General features: G+C 43.2%; 1 protein-coding gene across 3 annotated transcripts in view; it reads right to left on the bottom strand.

The window, feature by feature from the left end:
• Window positions 1-16,562, bottom strand: part of OSBPL1A (oxysterol binding protein like 1A) — a 211,696-nt gene that overhangs the window by 71,209 nt on the left and 123,925 nt on the right. The window lies entirely within an intron of this gene.

The raw sequence follows: 16,562 nt of genomic DNA, 5'->3' as shown, positions 1-16,562 counted from the left end.
GGTGATGGGGCGGCTGGGTGGACATGAAGCTGACCACTCAGGGTGAACAAAAATCAGGGGCAGGCAGTGGGACAAGGAGGGTATAAAATGAAGCAGGAACAGGGTAGTACCCCAGTACCTGCCATGAGGTTCTTACACCTGCTAGAAGCAAATCACCCGGTCATCTCTAAGCATTCTAGCTTCAAAGGAAATGAGATCAATGACGTGATTCACAGTGTCCTCGAGATAAAAACTTGTTGATGGAGAACAAAAAGCTCAGTTGCTAATAAGAACCTACTATATAGCACAGGGAACTCTACTCAATGCTCTGTGGTGACCTAAATGGGAAGAAAATCCAAGTAAGAGGGATACACATGTATGTATAGCCAATTCGCTTTGTTGTACAGCTGAAAATAACAACACTGTAAAACAACTGTACTTCAGTAAATGTTAAGTTCAAAAACTCAGTTACTTCTAGTACTATGTATATAGTACTACATGCTTAGACTTACTTTGTTGGCAATAAGGTTGTTGTTTAGTTGTTAAATCGTGTCCAGCTCTTTGGCAACCCCATGGACTGTAGCCTGCCAGCCTCCTCTGTCCATGGCATTCTCCAGGCAAGAATACTGGAGTGGGTTGCCATTTTCTTCTCCAGCGAATCTTTCAGACCCACATCTCCTGCACTGTACTCTTTACCACTGAGCCACCTGGGAAGCCCACTGGCAACAGGGAGCCAACCTCAACTTCTATGCCTTCATAGTATGAGTCGTACCAATCTGCCTCCAGCAAAGCATCCTTTCATTTGCAGACCCACGGATTCAGATATATTTAAATTCAAATATGTTTACCAGAGTAGCAAAGGTCACAGCCACTGTGGAGGTTTATTGATTAAGAAGGCGAAGCCTGCCTATAAGATTAATTTTCAAGTGACAGATCTTAGTGCAACTAAGGTGATAATTCAATCTTAAAACATCAGGTTTTTCAATTTTGCCTGAACATACACATATCAAATAGACCAGACATTATCTGCCATTCAGTGTTACTGGGCAACACATTAATGCCTTAGTGGAAAGTATCAAGTATTGGAAAGACTGTGCTTAATGCGTCATATGGTGGTCACGATAGTAACAGAGTACTGTACATGCTTTAAAAACAAACAGGGCCACAGAGGTGGGGAGTTACTGGTCAGTGGCTACAGTTTCATTTGGGAGATGATGGAGAAGTTCTGCCAACGGATGGCAGTGTTGGTTGCACAATAATGTTCTGGATGCAACTGAACTAGATGCTTAAAAATGGCTAAAATGGTATATACACTATGTATGTGAAGTCGCTCACTCGTGTCCGACTCTCTGCGATCCCACGGACTGTAGCCTACCAGGCTCCTCCATCCATGGAATTCTCCAGGCAAGAGTACTGGAGTGGGTTGCCATTTCCTTCTCCAGGGGACCTTCCTGACCTGGGGATCAAACCCAGGTCTCCCACACTGCAGGCAGATGCTTTACCGTCTGAGGTACCAGGGAAGCCCATACATTATGTATATTTTACCACAATAAAACCAAAACAAAACTCAAACAAGCAAACAAAAACCTGTCAAGCCAAAGCCACATATCCATCATGCCAGATGTGTGGACTATATTCTCGTCCTGTCATCTCTCACCTCAACGCCAATGACGAAGCAAAGCCACACAGACACAGAGCAATCTTGATGGATTTTTATACAGGTGTATTTTTAAACACAGTAGCAGAGATTTTAACAAAATCCATAGCAAGATTTTGAACAAAATTAGTCTTTCACTCTTCCTTTTATTTCCCACTAGATAAATGCTCTAGTTCATGTACAAGCATTTAAGGCAGACAAAATCTCTGCCTGATTATCTTCCCAATTAAATCAACAGTCTTAGTAGAAAGCTTGTTTACAAGTCTCTGATGGCCCAGATCTTGAAAGCTCCATCCAAGTTGGGGACTTAAAATTATTTCTAACACATTTTGGATTGAACACTATCCCCTTTCAACCAAACATCATGGAAGCCAACTGCTGTGATTGGGTTAACTTGGCTTTGGAAACTTCACTCATCAAGTTGTATAAGATATACAACTTGTATGTCAATCATATCTCAATAAAGTGGCTTACAAAAAACCCTTCAGATTAAGAGGATCATTACCTCTATGCTACTTTTTTTGAGTTATTCCTATTAAAAGGCTGAAAGTAGAGGTCATAAAGTTAACAATAGAAACAAGCCAACGATTCTTATGTTCTCCTGATAAACATTTTTTTAACATGACCTTTGAAAACTAGCTTGAGAACAAACAGTACAAAGGAGCAAGATGTGGAAGACTGTGGATAGTGTCCAAATAACCCCTCCCCGTTACTTAAGGTTAACAGGAAATGGTCAAGAGGCACACACGCTCAATTTAATACCTTCATTGTTTATGGTTTCCCCAAGAACCAGGCATGTTCTAAGAATGTCCAAGGTAACCCAGAGTAACCCAACCTGAAACTATCAGTGCTAAATTTTTATTCAGCTTTAAAATACAATTTTACAGACTAAAAAAATAACATAGTAAACACAAAGGACACAAGGAAAATCAATGAGGCCTACCACATCCAAAATAAATTGTGAACAGAAAATCAGGAATCAGGATGAGTCCAGAAGGGGCTGCCAAGAGATTGCTACAATAACCTACAGAGGAAGTGACAAAAGCTTGAAACAGAATCTTGGCAGCAAGCGACAAGAGTCAGAGCCATTCTAGACATATCCTCCCCAAATGAGGCGCAAGGTCAAAATGAACCAAATGGTATAGTGTTGATTACCACAGAGTTTTTTTTTTTAAAAGAACTGGCATGTCCCCAAGCAACTAAATCTACTACTGTTTTCCGCAACTTGCAAAATCTGCACATGTAATTGCAGATGAGGAATTATTCAAAATGTGGTGTATGGGCTATTGAAAATTTTATCTGTTTTGGATGACTAAATTTGGAGCTTCCCATTTGTCTTGTTGACATTCTTCAAATCATTTTCAAGGTCACCTATGCATACATTCTACAAAGAAAATAATTCTAGAACTAAGGACCAGTTACAAAGTAATTCATACAAATGAAAATGAAGTATTTTCATGTGACTTCAGTTTAATAAATCAACGCTCACCAAATAGCCACCACATACCAGGTAAAGGGCTTGTTGCTGAAACAGTTTATAAAGATTAATGAGATATGGGTGGTGCCCTCCAAGTAGTCAAAGTCCAAGCTAGTGAATGACACACAAGTAAACAAATGTTTACACAAAGTGTGGGAAGAGCTGAAGAAGTCACTCTTAGGGAAACCAGGGAAAGTTTCCATGCAGAGATGGCATCTGAGCTGCCATGATAACTAACAATTCAAGGCAAGGAAAGAGAATATCAGGGGTGAGGGGAACAGCAAACAGTCCAATGGCCTGAAAGAACAAGGTGTGTGTCCAAGAACATCTGGCATGGCTAGAGAGGAGGGCAGCCAGGAGGGAAAGATGTGGTCATCAGAGATAAAGCTGCAAAGTGGGTCAGATCACAGAGTCTATACTGACCCTGTAAGTACGGAGTATGGAGCCGCTGGATGCTCTGTCAGGGAGAGGTTAAAACCCATTTGAGACTTTACAGACAACTCTGAGCTTCCCTGGTGGCTCAAACGGTAAAGAAACCACCTGCAACTCAGGAAACCTGGGTTTGATCCCTGGGTTGGGAAGATCCCCAGGCAAGTATAATGGAGTGAGTAACTCCAGTATACTTGCCTGGAGAATTCCATGGACAGAGGAGCCTGGCGGGCTACAGTCCATGGCATCTCAGAGCTGGGACACGACTGAGCAACTAACATTTTCACCTTCTGATGCATCAGCATCCCAGGGCCACTGTAACAATGACTATAACTTAATGTATTCACTGACCATGAACACTGGGGGAGAAACAGAAAGACAAGAAGACAACTAGATACTCAGAAATGGGGAGGATGTGAGGAAAGCAGGTAAGAGATGACTTTCACATTTGTAGTTTGCACGGTTGGTAGACAAGGAAGCCATCAGCCAAGACAGGCAAGGTCAGGATGACAAGGGGGCAGGTCAGGATGGCAAGTCCAGTTTCCATTATTTGGAGTTTGAGATGCTTTGGGCCAAAGTAGGACTTTTCAGTAAAGAGATGCAAAGTCTAAGAACATCACTATCCTCCACAACCAACTCATCCTCAAGTTCAATTTAGCCTTTGAAATGTACCCCCAAATTTTTTTCACTCAAATATCTTCACTCCTAATCTGTGCCGAAATCTATGCCAGTTGTGAGGGGTGCAAAGTTCTTCAAGGAATGTTCTATCTGCTTGAGTGACAGGGCAGGGAAAAAAAAACCAATCGTATAAAATGTCAACTACAGGAAATGCTATGGCACTACGATGCATGGAAAACTCAGCAGTGGCTGCGGGACTGGAAAAGGTCAGTTTTCATTCCAATCCCAAAGAGAGGCAATGCCAAAGAATGCTCAAACTACCGCACAATTCCACTCATCTCACACACTAGCAAGGTAATGCTCAAAATTCTCAAAGTCAAGCTTCGAAAGTACATGAACCATGGAACTTGCAGATGTTCAAGCTGGATCTGGAAAAGGCAGAGGAACCAGAAATCAAATTGGCAACACCTGTTGGATCATCAAAAAAGCAAAAGAGTTCCAGAAAAGCATCTACCTCTGCTTTATTGACTATGCCAAAGCCTTTGACTGTGTGGATCACAATAAACTGTGGAAAAGTCTTTGAGAGATGGGAATACCAGACCACTTTACCTGGTCTCCTGAGAAATCTGTACGCAGGTCAAGAAGGAACAGTTAGAACTGGACATGGAACAACAGACTGGTTCCAAATCGGTAAAGGAGTGCGTCAAGGCTGTATACTGTTACCTTGCTCATTTAACTTATACGCAGAGTACATCATGAGAAATGCTAGACTGGATGAAGCAGAAGCTGGAATCAAAATTGCCGGGAGAAATATCAATAACCTCAGATATGCAGATGACACCACCTTATGGCAGAAAGTGAAGAACAGCTAAAGAACCTCTTAATGAAAGTGAAAAGGAGAGTGAAAAAGTTGGCTTAAAACTCAACATTCAGAAAACTAAGATCATGGCAACCAGTCCCATCAGTTCATGGCAAATAGATGGGGAAACAATGGAAACAGTGAGAGACTTTATTTTGGCTCCAAAATCACTGCAGAAGGTGACTGCAGCCATGAAATTAAAAGATGTTTGCTCTTTGGAAGAAAAACTATGACAAACCTAGATAGCATATTAAGAAGCAGAGATGTTACTTTGCCATCAAAGGTCTGTCTAGTCAAAGCTTTATTTTTTCCAGTAGTCATATATGGATGTGAGTGTTGGACCATAAAGAAAACTAAGCACCGAAGAATTGATGCTTTTGAACTGTGGTGTTGGAGAAGACTCTTGAGAGTCCCTTGGACTGCAAGGAGATCCAACCAGTCCATTCTAAAGGAGATCAGTCCTCAATATTCATTGGAAGGACTGGTGCTGAAGCTGAAACTCCAATACTTTGGCCATCTGATGCGAAGAGCTGACTCACTGGAAAAGACCCTGATGCTGGGAATAATTGAAGGCGGGAAGAGAAGGGAACAGTAGAGGGTGACATGATTGGATGGCATCATCGACTCAACGGACATGAGTTTGAGTAAGCTCCGGGAGTTGGTGATGGACAGGGAGGCCTGGTGTGCGGCAGCCCATGGGGTCGCAAAGAGTCTGACATGACTGAGCGACTGAACTGATGATGCATGGGCATCAACAGTGGGGATCTGATCTAGCCCAAATGTCAAGCAAGCTTCCCTGAGGAACAAAGGTCAGGATATGTATTCATTAAAGCAATAAAGACAGGAACTGAAACTTTCCATCCAAGTTGCTTTCATGCAAACTCTTGTCATCTCTCATGAAGGACACCTGGACCTCAAATCAATTTTAACTCTCAACATACTCACTTGCTAACAGACTGTAAACTCCTGAGCTGGGATCATGCTTTATTTGCTCTTAATTTCCAATTCTTAGTATAATGCAAGCATATTATAAAAATTCACAATGTTTACTTTAAAAAAAGAAACTTTATAAAATACTAACCTGACATCATCGGTATACTTGTTTGCTGCTCCCCATCACTTACAGATTAAAAAGCAAATTCTTCAGCAGAACCTTATCACAAGACTCATTACAGGCTGGTCCTGAATTACTTTGGTGGCTTCATCTCATCACCAGTTCTCAGCATTTGGAACACTTAACCCCTGCTTCGGCCACAGTGCATTTTCACGATGTCTTGGAAAACAATTCTCTACCTTCGTGTGCGTTAGCTTCCTCCACAAAGAATACTCCACCTCCATCTTACCCTGCTGGAGAACTCTTTACTGAATCTACTCAGGCACCAAGAAAAACGTCTCCCTCACAGAGGAGCTTATACTCTACTTGTAGGAGCCCAGGAACAAATGAACAATGTGTGTGAAAGATTCTTTTTTCTTTTTTTTTTTTTTAAGGCAAGAGAAAAAGGAGAGAAAATGATACAGTGACGGTCCTTCTGAGCAGAAAAAGGAACGGAGTGGAGGGGTAAGCCCTGCAGATGTTTGGGATGAGAGAGCTCCGGGTGAGGGGAAGCGAAGGCCTGAGGGGACACACCTGGCAGGAGCAGGGACAGCCTCTGAGGAGTGATGGAAGGAAGGGACTGAGGAGGACAGGGCAGACCTCAGCAGGCAGCAGGCAGCCAGACGGAGGGCACCTGGCTTTTATTCCAGCTGGAAGCAAAGCCATTACAGGGTCCCGTGCAGGGAACTGATCTGAAGCGACTCACGTTTGGAAACGGTCCCTCTGAACGCTGCACTTGAAATATTGCCGGAGATGAGGATGCAAGCAGAGAGACCAGTCAGAAAGCTGTCACAATCCAGGCGAGAGATGACGGGGGCCCGGGTGGTGAGAGTGGAATGATGATAAGGGGTCAGATTCTGCTGAATGTGGTAGGAAGGGCTGACAGAATGTGTTGATGGACTGAACGTAGATTCGACACCTTTCTCCCGACCCCCCGAAAAAAAAAGAAATCAAAGAACAATTTTTAAAAAACCAAAACAAAACAACCCACAGTCCATGACAGATAATTCAAAGGTTCTCAACCTCAGCTGAAGCAATTGTAAAGACGCATCCTTCATCCACCAAAATATGCGGGAGGGGCAAGCTTGTGAGCAGTATTGAAGAATTCTCTTCTGGACATTTTAAGACACTTAGGAGATCTCACTTAAGTGAACGTGCCAAGTAGATAATTAGACAGGAGTCTGAAATTCAGAGACAAGACTGTGTCTACAGACACAAACTGACAGATTTATCAGAATTTGGGCAATATTCGCAGGTGTGGGACTAGGTGACGTCACGGAAGGCAAGCTGTTCAAGCTTTAATGTCTGGACAATCCCCTGCAGATGTGAAGAAAACTGCCAATTCTTATTCACTGAGTTGGGACCTCTGGTTCCGCAATTCCGACAAGCTCCCACGTGACGCTAACACTACTCAGAACTCACTCTGAGCACAAGGGCACTAGAGCAGCACCGCCCAACCTTTCTGGCACCAGGGACCGGTTTTGTGGAAGAGAATTTTTCCACAGACTGGATGGTGGGGGATGGTTTTGGGACGATTCAAGCGCATTACATTTATCGTGCAATCTGTTTCTATTATTATTAAACTGGCATATGTAGTGAAATGATGATACAACTCTCCATAATGCACAATCAGTGGCAGTCCTGAGCTTGTTTTCCTGCAACTAAACCAGGGCTGATGGAAGACAGTGACACCCATACTGCACTGCTTATGTTTGGTCTACTGCGTGAACTTTTTAATTGCTGTACTGCAAAAAACCTTGCTTCACAAAGAGAGAATGCTGGAAATGGAAGCAGGCTTTTCAGTGCTTTTATAGCAATCTTAGAATATTCTACCTTGACTTTAATTCAGATTGCATGGAGATCTGAAATTGTCTCAAACGTATTTTTAAGGCCACCATCATTTGTGATCTCAAGCGGTCATGCAAGCAATGGGGAGAGGCTGTAAATACAAATGAACCTTCACTCACTAGCCCATCTCTCACCTCCTGGTGTGTGGTCTGGTTCCTAACAGGCCACAGACCAACACTGGTCTGTGACCAGGTGACTGGGGACCTCTGATCTTGAGGGTAAATGCAGAAAAGAAAAGAATGACTGCACTCTAGGACATTCTACTACCAAAAGTGAGAAAGATGCAAGAACACTAGCAAAGGAAACAGAAATAAAATCAAATGAGGGTGGTATTCTGGAAACCAAGTAAAGAAACCGCTCCACGAAGGAAGGGGGCATCAGCAACTTGAAGTGCTGGTAAAAGGCCGACAAAGATGCCAACTGGGACAGGACCATGCACCTAGGCAGCTGAGCCTGTGACAGTGGTGACCCGGTCAAGAGTGGCCGCTGGGAAACCATGAGAACAAACGTAAATAGAGGCTGTTCAAGAGAGAACACGAGAAGAGCAAGGTGATGCAGGTCAAAGGTATTTGTATAGGACACAGCATTTCTGAAAGATAAAGACAGCTGATGGGGACCAGGAATAACTGATTACCCGGGAGAGATAAGGAGATGTACTAATATCCTGATGAAGGTTGAAGTGCTAGGTTCGATCCCTGGCTGCGTAAGATTCTCTGGAGTAGGAAATGGCAACCCACTCCAGTATTCTTGCCTGGAGAATTCCACGGACAGAGGAGCCTGACAGGCTACAGTCCATAAGGTCACAAAGAGTTAGACACAATTGAGCATGCACGCACACACAAAGGCTAAATCACGTTCACCAGTGTTTTCCCTACAACATATACACATCATGAGTAAGCTGCTGGATAATTTTTAATGCTATAAGCACAAAGTGAGATTAAGAGCCCTTGGCACTACTTAAGATTTTCCACAGAATGCTGTACCATATTCCATACAAAAGGTGTTTAATAACAGTCACAGTCTGTGGTACCCAATTTGCTGCACATCACACCAACCAATGAACGTGTTCAAGTTCACACGGTAAGGTCTCTGTTCTCGAGGGAAATGCAGGCTTAGGGAAAGACAGGAAAGAAATGCACAAAAAGTGATGTAACGAGAAACAGGGCAAGAACAAGGTAGTATGCCTAATCATTCAATAGATAAATAAATAAGGACAAGAGGAAAAAGTGATAGGAATACAGAAGTGAGTGAGCTCTTCAAGTCCTGGGCAGGTCCAGACCACAGTAAAGACTCACAGAAATGGCCCAGGCAGGAAATGTCCAGGTATTTCAGAACTAACTAAACCACAGGACTTCCCTGGTGGCACAGTGGGTAAGAACCTGCCTGCCAACGCAGTTAGACACGGGTTTGGTGTGTGGTCCAGGAGGATCCCACAGCCACAGAGCGACTGAGCCCGCGCCCCATGTGCGTAAGTACTTAAGCCCAGGCACCCAGAGTCTGTGCTCTACAAGAGAAGCCACCGCAGGGAAGAGCAGCCTGGCTAGCCACAGCTAGAGACAGACCGCACACAGCAAGGAAGACCCACAAGAGCCCCCCTCCAAAAAAAACCGAAATAAGTAAAAATAAATAAATTTTAAAAAACCTAAAATGCAGGAGGACAATGGGCTTAGGAACATAAAGAACGGAACACGTGGTATCTTATCAGCCTTCCTGCCCACGCTTCTGGTCACTTTGATCAAACCCTGCATCTTCTATGTGAAACTCTCAGCAGATGTCATTACTTTTCTCAGTTTAATCCAACTGTAGTTGTTGGATTAAACGTTATTTCACAAGGGTCATAACTTCCTATGTTACTCTCCTCCAGACAAAATCAAAGTCATTATATTACCACTCTCCACTCTTAAAGCTCTGATTTAAAAAGACAGGAGCACCCACCCCTGCAACTGCTGAGACATGCTAAAGCTGGCTTCGATTTCATAACCTAACTTTCCACTGGTTTTGCCAATCTACACTATAGGATTTGGATGCATTATTCATGTGCATTTTGACCAAAATAGCATTAAGAGTTTAAGCAAGAAAGCCTTTTTTGCACAACTGATCTCAACATGTTTCTAAAAAGGAAAGTGAACAGACAGTAAGAAAAACAATAAATTTTGAAGTTTTAAAATTCAAAAGGCAGAAATTTTTGTGCAACTGCTATCCCAGACCAGTACTAAAGAGCAAGAGCCATGAAGTTATTTAACTGGTTAAGAAACGTTTCAAAAATAATGCCTTAGGAAATCACTAGCGATGCATAAGGTCAAGCACCTTTAATTTTCTCCCCGTTAGCTACTTTTTCATTCACCCCTCTCTCTGAGAACCAGTCTCTTAGCTCCCACATGATGGTAAGTTCCTGGAGAACAAATTTTACCTTTTAAATAACATCTCATCCCAGTTCACTCCCTCTGTCACCTACCCCTCCTATTCCCCACAGTATCCACAGTGGAGCATGCAGGCTGCATGAAATTAGCAAGTGTTATGGATTCTTTTGTGTTCTTGATTGAAAACCAATATATTTTTAGGGAAGGCAGAAATATCAATGACATTTGTTCAACAACCTACACTTAATAAACGTTTAGAGAGCAATTTAGTCTGTGCTAAGTACTTCAGGAATATAAATAGACAGGGTCTCTCCCATCAGATGGGGTTCCCAGGTGGTGCTAGTGGTAAAGAACCTGCCTGCCAATGCAGGAGACATCAGAGCCTCGGGTTTGATCCCTAGGTCGGGAAGATTCCCTGGAGGAGGGCGTGGCAACCCACTCCCGTATTCTTGCCTGGAGAATCCCATGGACAGAGAAGCCTGGCGGGCCATGGTCCACGGGGTTGCCAAGAGTCAGATACGACTGAAGCAACTGAGCACACACGTACTACCACTGAAAAGAGACTGGCACATCACAACCAAAGGGCCTTGAAAGAAATGTAAAGGCAAGAAATGCAGAAGATGAAACAACTAACTGCCTGAGGGAGTGGGAAAAGCTGCCCAGAAGAGGAGATGGTGATCATTTGGAGACATTTGAGAGTTTTGGTAGGAGAAGCGGGTGCAATGGAAAGAGCAGAAAGATGGCAGGAACATGCAGAAGGAGCTGCCTCATTCTTCCCTAACGTGGAACCTACTACATATTATAATTTCTGTGTTTTACTTGCACAATAGAATTCTTCTACAGAACTAGTCAGTCTCTAGTTTCTCATTAAATCCTTTGTTTTAATACATATGAATGTTTAGCCCTCTTCCCAGGCAGTGTTCACTTACAGGTAGTAGTATCAGAAATTTCACTCAACATAACCATTTCATTCCTTAAAGACAGACATGAAATGAAGACAGGAGGTGATGCTTCATCAGGTTTAATGCCTTCTCATCTGTTATAGAATGGAATTCAACCCATTCTTGTGAGAAAGAATGTTTGCCGTATGGGATCTGATGAAATCTTAAGTCACTGAGCATACTGGAAAAAAAAATTTAAATAATTAAAAGACCCGCGTGGGGCTGGAAAAAATACTCTACGCTGTAGGCTTATATCAAGGTTTGTCTCACCTACTGTAGTACATTTTCACTGACCCTGCTTATCTAAAAAAATTTAAAGGGAAAACAGGAAGTCACATGGATTTAATTTTAAAGGAAGTAACAAGTTGTAACTGACTTTTAAAAAGCAGACTAAGCATTTACTGAAAATTATTTAGAAGTATTTTAAAAGAAGTAGCTTTAAAAGACTTTTCTCATTTCTTTTAAACATTAAGGTAGGCTTGATTTACTCTATTATTCTGATTCAGAAATTATATGAAATGCGAGTTTGTATACTTGTTCCTGCTCTTGTTTACCTCCCACCCAACAGCCTCTGTCACGTGTGCGTGGTGAGGATGGAAGATGGCCGGTGTGGCTGGAACGAACAAGGACGGGCAGGGTGGGGTTCACGTCGGGAGCCTGGAAGGCCCGTTAGGGAGTTTGGATTTTATTCCAGGTGCAGTGAAGAGCCACTGAAAGATTCTGGGCAGGGGAATGTGATGCCATGACTGTCTATAAAGCGTCGGTGTGGGTGGTATGTACAGAATGAAAGTCAAGAGGGCAAGGCGGGAAGCACGGCCATCAGTTAAGAGGCTGGACAAGAGCAGGGGCAGTGCAGGTGACGATACTGTGAGTGAAGGCAGGGCAGCCCCTCAGTGTGCCAGGCACTGCCTACAGTACACACATGAGTTGTTTATTCCCCCCGATAATCCTATGACCCACTTGCAGATGGAGAAATGTGGCACAGGAAAGTGAAGTCATTTTCCAAAGGCTCCAAGAATTGGTAGAACCACTGTTTATCAACAGTCTTCCAGCAGCAGCACCTACACCTTTAATGATCACCTTGCAGTAACAGAACACAGACGGATTCAAGGTAAGACTGAAGGGCAGAACGGACGGGCCCTAGGCTGTGTTTCGTGGAGGGGGCCTGACAGTGCCATGAATCTCCCGGATTTCCAGCTTTAGGGGATGAAAGAGGCGCCATTTACTAAAATTAAGCAAATTCCAGGAGGAAAAGGACCTAGGAGGAAGATCAAGAATCCATCTTTTATTTATCCAGCTAACAACTGAGTATATACATATCTCACAAGAGGTCAGGGCTGGAGAAACAAATTCCAGAACTGTGGTAGTCAGAACAACTGTCCCTCCTAGTCTCTGGAACCTGTGGAGGGGTCACCTTCCGCTGAAAAAGGACTCTGCAGGTGTGACTGAGTTAAGGGCCTTGACTTGGGGAGGTTGCCCTGGATTATCTAGATAGGTCCGTTGTGATTGCTATGGTCTTTATAAAAGGAAGGGAGGAAGGTCAGAGAGATCGGACGTCAACTTGCTGGCTTTGAAGACGGGAGGATGAGGCCTCGTGCCAAGGAATGCAGGTGGCCTCTAGAAGCTGGAAATGCAAGGGGGCAGATTATCTCTACAGCCTCCAGGGGAACACAGACCTGCCAACACCTTGATTACAGGACTTCTAACCTCCAGAGCTGAGAGAATAAATCTGCATTATTTAAGCCACTACATTTACGGTAACTTCTTTCGACAGCAATGGGAAACTATTATAGGAATTCTAAGTTAGTATTTAAGATGACGTGGTATTGAAAGAAACAGGTGAAGGAGATGAAGAGGTATAAACTTTCACACGTCTAGACTTAAGCTGACCATTAAAAAATGTGCAGAAATATCAAATCACTTTGTTGTGTAAGTAAGTGTTAGTCGCTCAGTCATGTCCAACTCTTTGCGACTCCAAGGACAGCAGACTGCCAGGCTCCTCTGTCCATGGGATTTCCCAGGCAAGAACACTGGAGTGGGTTGCCATTCCTTTCTCCAGGGGATCTTCCTAACCCATGGATCGAACCTGGGTCTCCCGCATTGTGGGCACACTCTTTACTGTCAGAGCCACCAGGGAAGGGCATCCCTGGGCGGGCAACAGGAACCAACACAGTGTTATAGGTCAATTACATTGCTTCAGGAGCAAATAAACCCACAGGAAAAGCTCAGATTTTTGGTTACTGGAGGTGCAGAGAAAGGGGAGGGAGAATAGATGAAAGGAGGTTCCAGAGGTACAAAATTCTGGTTACAAGATAACTAAGGATGTGACATAGATCAGGATAAATATAATCAACACCGCTGTATGTTATACATGAAGTTGAGAGTAAATCCTAACTTAGAAGTACCATCACAAGGAAAAAAAAATTTTCTATCTTTTTAATTTTGTACCTTATGAGATGATGGATGTTCCCTAAACTTGTGATAATCATTTCATGATTTAGGCCCCATCATTACGCTGTACACCTTAAACTGACAGGGTTGTAAGTCAATTATTTCAATAAAACTTGAAGAAAAAAAATACAGGGGAAAAAAAAAAAAAAGAAACTGTAGGTGAAAAAATAGCTAAACCAAAGTTCTGGAGATGGGTACCAGAACGAATCAGGAGGAAATGGCCTTAATTAAACGGGAACACTTCTTTTGTAACAGAAGAGAAAGAGGAAGTGGGAACGAAGGTTAATGTGTAGATTACAGTCAGAAGATGAAGTCATTCCCAGTGATGGCTTTTATGATCTCAGTGAATTACGTGGCTGGGTCACCAGCAGGGGAAGACTTCAACCCTGGGTAGCCGACTCGTAATTCTAATAGACTTCTACATTGCACCAAAGGATTCCCAGGATTTGCGGCAGGAAGGAGGAGGAGTGGCCCAAGAAAGGCTACCACGTTCAGGCAAGTGTAATAAAACTCAGGTGGGTCACGTAGCGCAGGGACCTGTCACTGCTCGCCTGTCACTCAGGGCAACAGTCCCTCTCCCTCATCTCCTCCAGCCACGTGGAACGCGCGGACTCAGCGGGACGCGGACTCCACACCGGGATCCTTCTCAACACAGCAACCCAGCAAGAGGCAGGTACTGCAAACAGCCCTGAACTGGCACTTGAGAGGAAATTCATTTTCCAGTCCTGACCGAGAGACTGTAGTTCTTTTTATCTCCTTCTCCCCGAGGAGACGACTATGGAAACAAATGTTAAAATACACCCGAGAAGCGGAAAGATGAGAGCAGCCCCTGAGTGTCTATCAGGCAGAGAATGACAGAAAATTCTGCTCAACCGTATCACTGACTTTCATGGAACCTTTAACAAGAATGAGCTAGAGTTGTAGTACTGGTGGGAAATATACCGGTGTATATTTCCAAAATACACTGTAACATGAAGAGCAGACCCAGGACAATTACATAGCTACTTCCACTCACCATTAAAAAAAAACAACAGCATAGATACACAGGCACATATACATGGGATTGCTTTAAAAAGGTCTGCAAGAGAATGTATCAAGCTGTTAACAAGAACCTCTGAGGAAGCGTGCCATTAGGATGAGAGATGAAGGGAAAATTTCACTGGTCACCACTATAAGAACTTCTCTCTTGAACTGTTTATAACAAGATCTTTCTTAAAAATTAATTTCTTTTTAAAGACATCAATGACGAATGCAACAAACAAAGCTTTACTGTATAGCACAGGGAACTACAGGCAATATCTTGTAATAACCCGTAGGAAAATAATTTCAAAATTAATATATGTATATATGTATAACTGAATCACTTTACTGTGCAACTGAAACATTGTAAGTCAACTATATTTCATAAAATATATATATTAAAAAAAGATTATCAATGATGAGCAGCTGAAGCATGTAGGTTCTTTTACATTCACGTCTCTTTCTACATATCCGAACAGAAGGAATACAGGGAATAACGGTACAGGATGTGGCAGAGGACAGACGGGAAGACATGTCAGCAGCCTTAGTGACCTCTCCCCCCTTCCCCCAACCAGGCTAAAAGCCTCCTTTAACCCCGCCACTCATTCCACTGCTTTCAAATCTGATTTCTACTTTCTCTTCCCAATTTGAATCACTATTTTCACAAATACCCCATCTAATAGCCATCATTCGTAGTCGTTACAATCCTTTCTCTAATTATTCCCCAATCAGGTTGTTAGAATTAGCTTTCCCCCATCTCTCGATCATGTCACACTTCTAAAATTAATGTTCCTGTGTGCTCTGCTGATCTTCTGCAACGAACCTCTTCTCTGTGAAGTCCGCCAACATCACTTTCCTTGTCCTGTATCATCACAGCACTTTAACTTCCTTAACCAAACTTTCTGTAGCTCTCATTTCTGTGACCTCTCACTGTGCTTCCTTTAGTTGCCTGTTAGGAATGTGCCCCTTAACTCCATGTCCACTGAGATCTCCTGCTTCCACCGTCCAGTTCTCTGAGACCCAGCAATTGCACACGTTCATCTACTAAATAAGCACTTAATTTCCTCACATAGAACTGTTCTCAGTCTCAATCGTCTCCAGCCATCCCCTCCAGGATTCCTTCCATGACTCTGCCCACATCCACCTCAAATTCTAAAGGAAATTCATAAAAAGTCAAAGCTACTCAGCAGTACCTCCTCTTGAAAGTCATTCTTACCCCTCCACATACATCCCCCATTTTTTGACTACCTGGTACCTGTCAGGCACTACTGAACATATGAACTCATTTAATTCCAACTCGACTCACTGCAATGGAAACTGTAATTATCCCCATTTTAAACATTAAAAGCTGAAAACCAGAGAGGTCATGGGACTTGCCCAAGGTCACACAGCTCACACCAGTGTCAGAGGCAGGATTTCAATTCAGAGGATCTGGCTCTAAAGCCCCTGTCCGCTGCCAGGGTGCTGCACTGCTCTGAGGCCAAGGGAGGTTCTTCCTTTTCTCTGTTCCAGGTACACCGTGGCCTCACCTCTCCCTTCGGCACCCAGCATACCATATTCCTTAACCAATTCCATAACCAATTCTTCCTTATCTGTGTCCTTTACTCTTAGACCTCTCTGAGGATATAAACCATCTGCCTCTCTGTCCTTTAACAGGTAATAGCACCTTGTACCAGGAGGTATTTAACAGTCAATGAATAAAATAATAAACCAGATTCACAGCCCTCTGGCCCTACCAGAGCACAGGCTGTCAAAAAGGCAGACTCAGTGGTAACTTCTGTTTCAAACTTTCGGGCTCCTGCCTTAAAAAAAATCACACAAAAAGTAGGT

The sequence above is a fragment of the Capricornis sumatraensis genome, chromosome 21 (genome assembly GCF_032405125.1).
Source record: "Capricornis sumatraensis isolate serow.1 chromosome 21, serow.2, whole genome shotgun sequence".
Taxonomy (NCBI): domain Eukaryota; kingdom Metazoa; phylum Chordata; class Mammalia; order Artiodactyla; family Bovidae; genus Capricornis; species Capricornis sumatraensis.
This window is presented reverse-complemented; position numbering and strand designations above follow the sequence as displayed.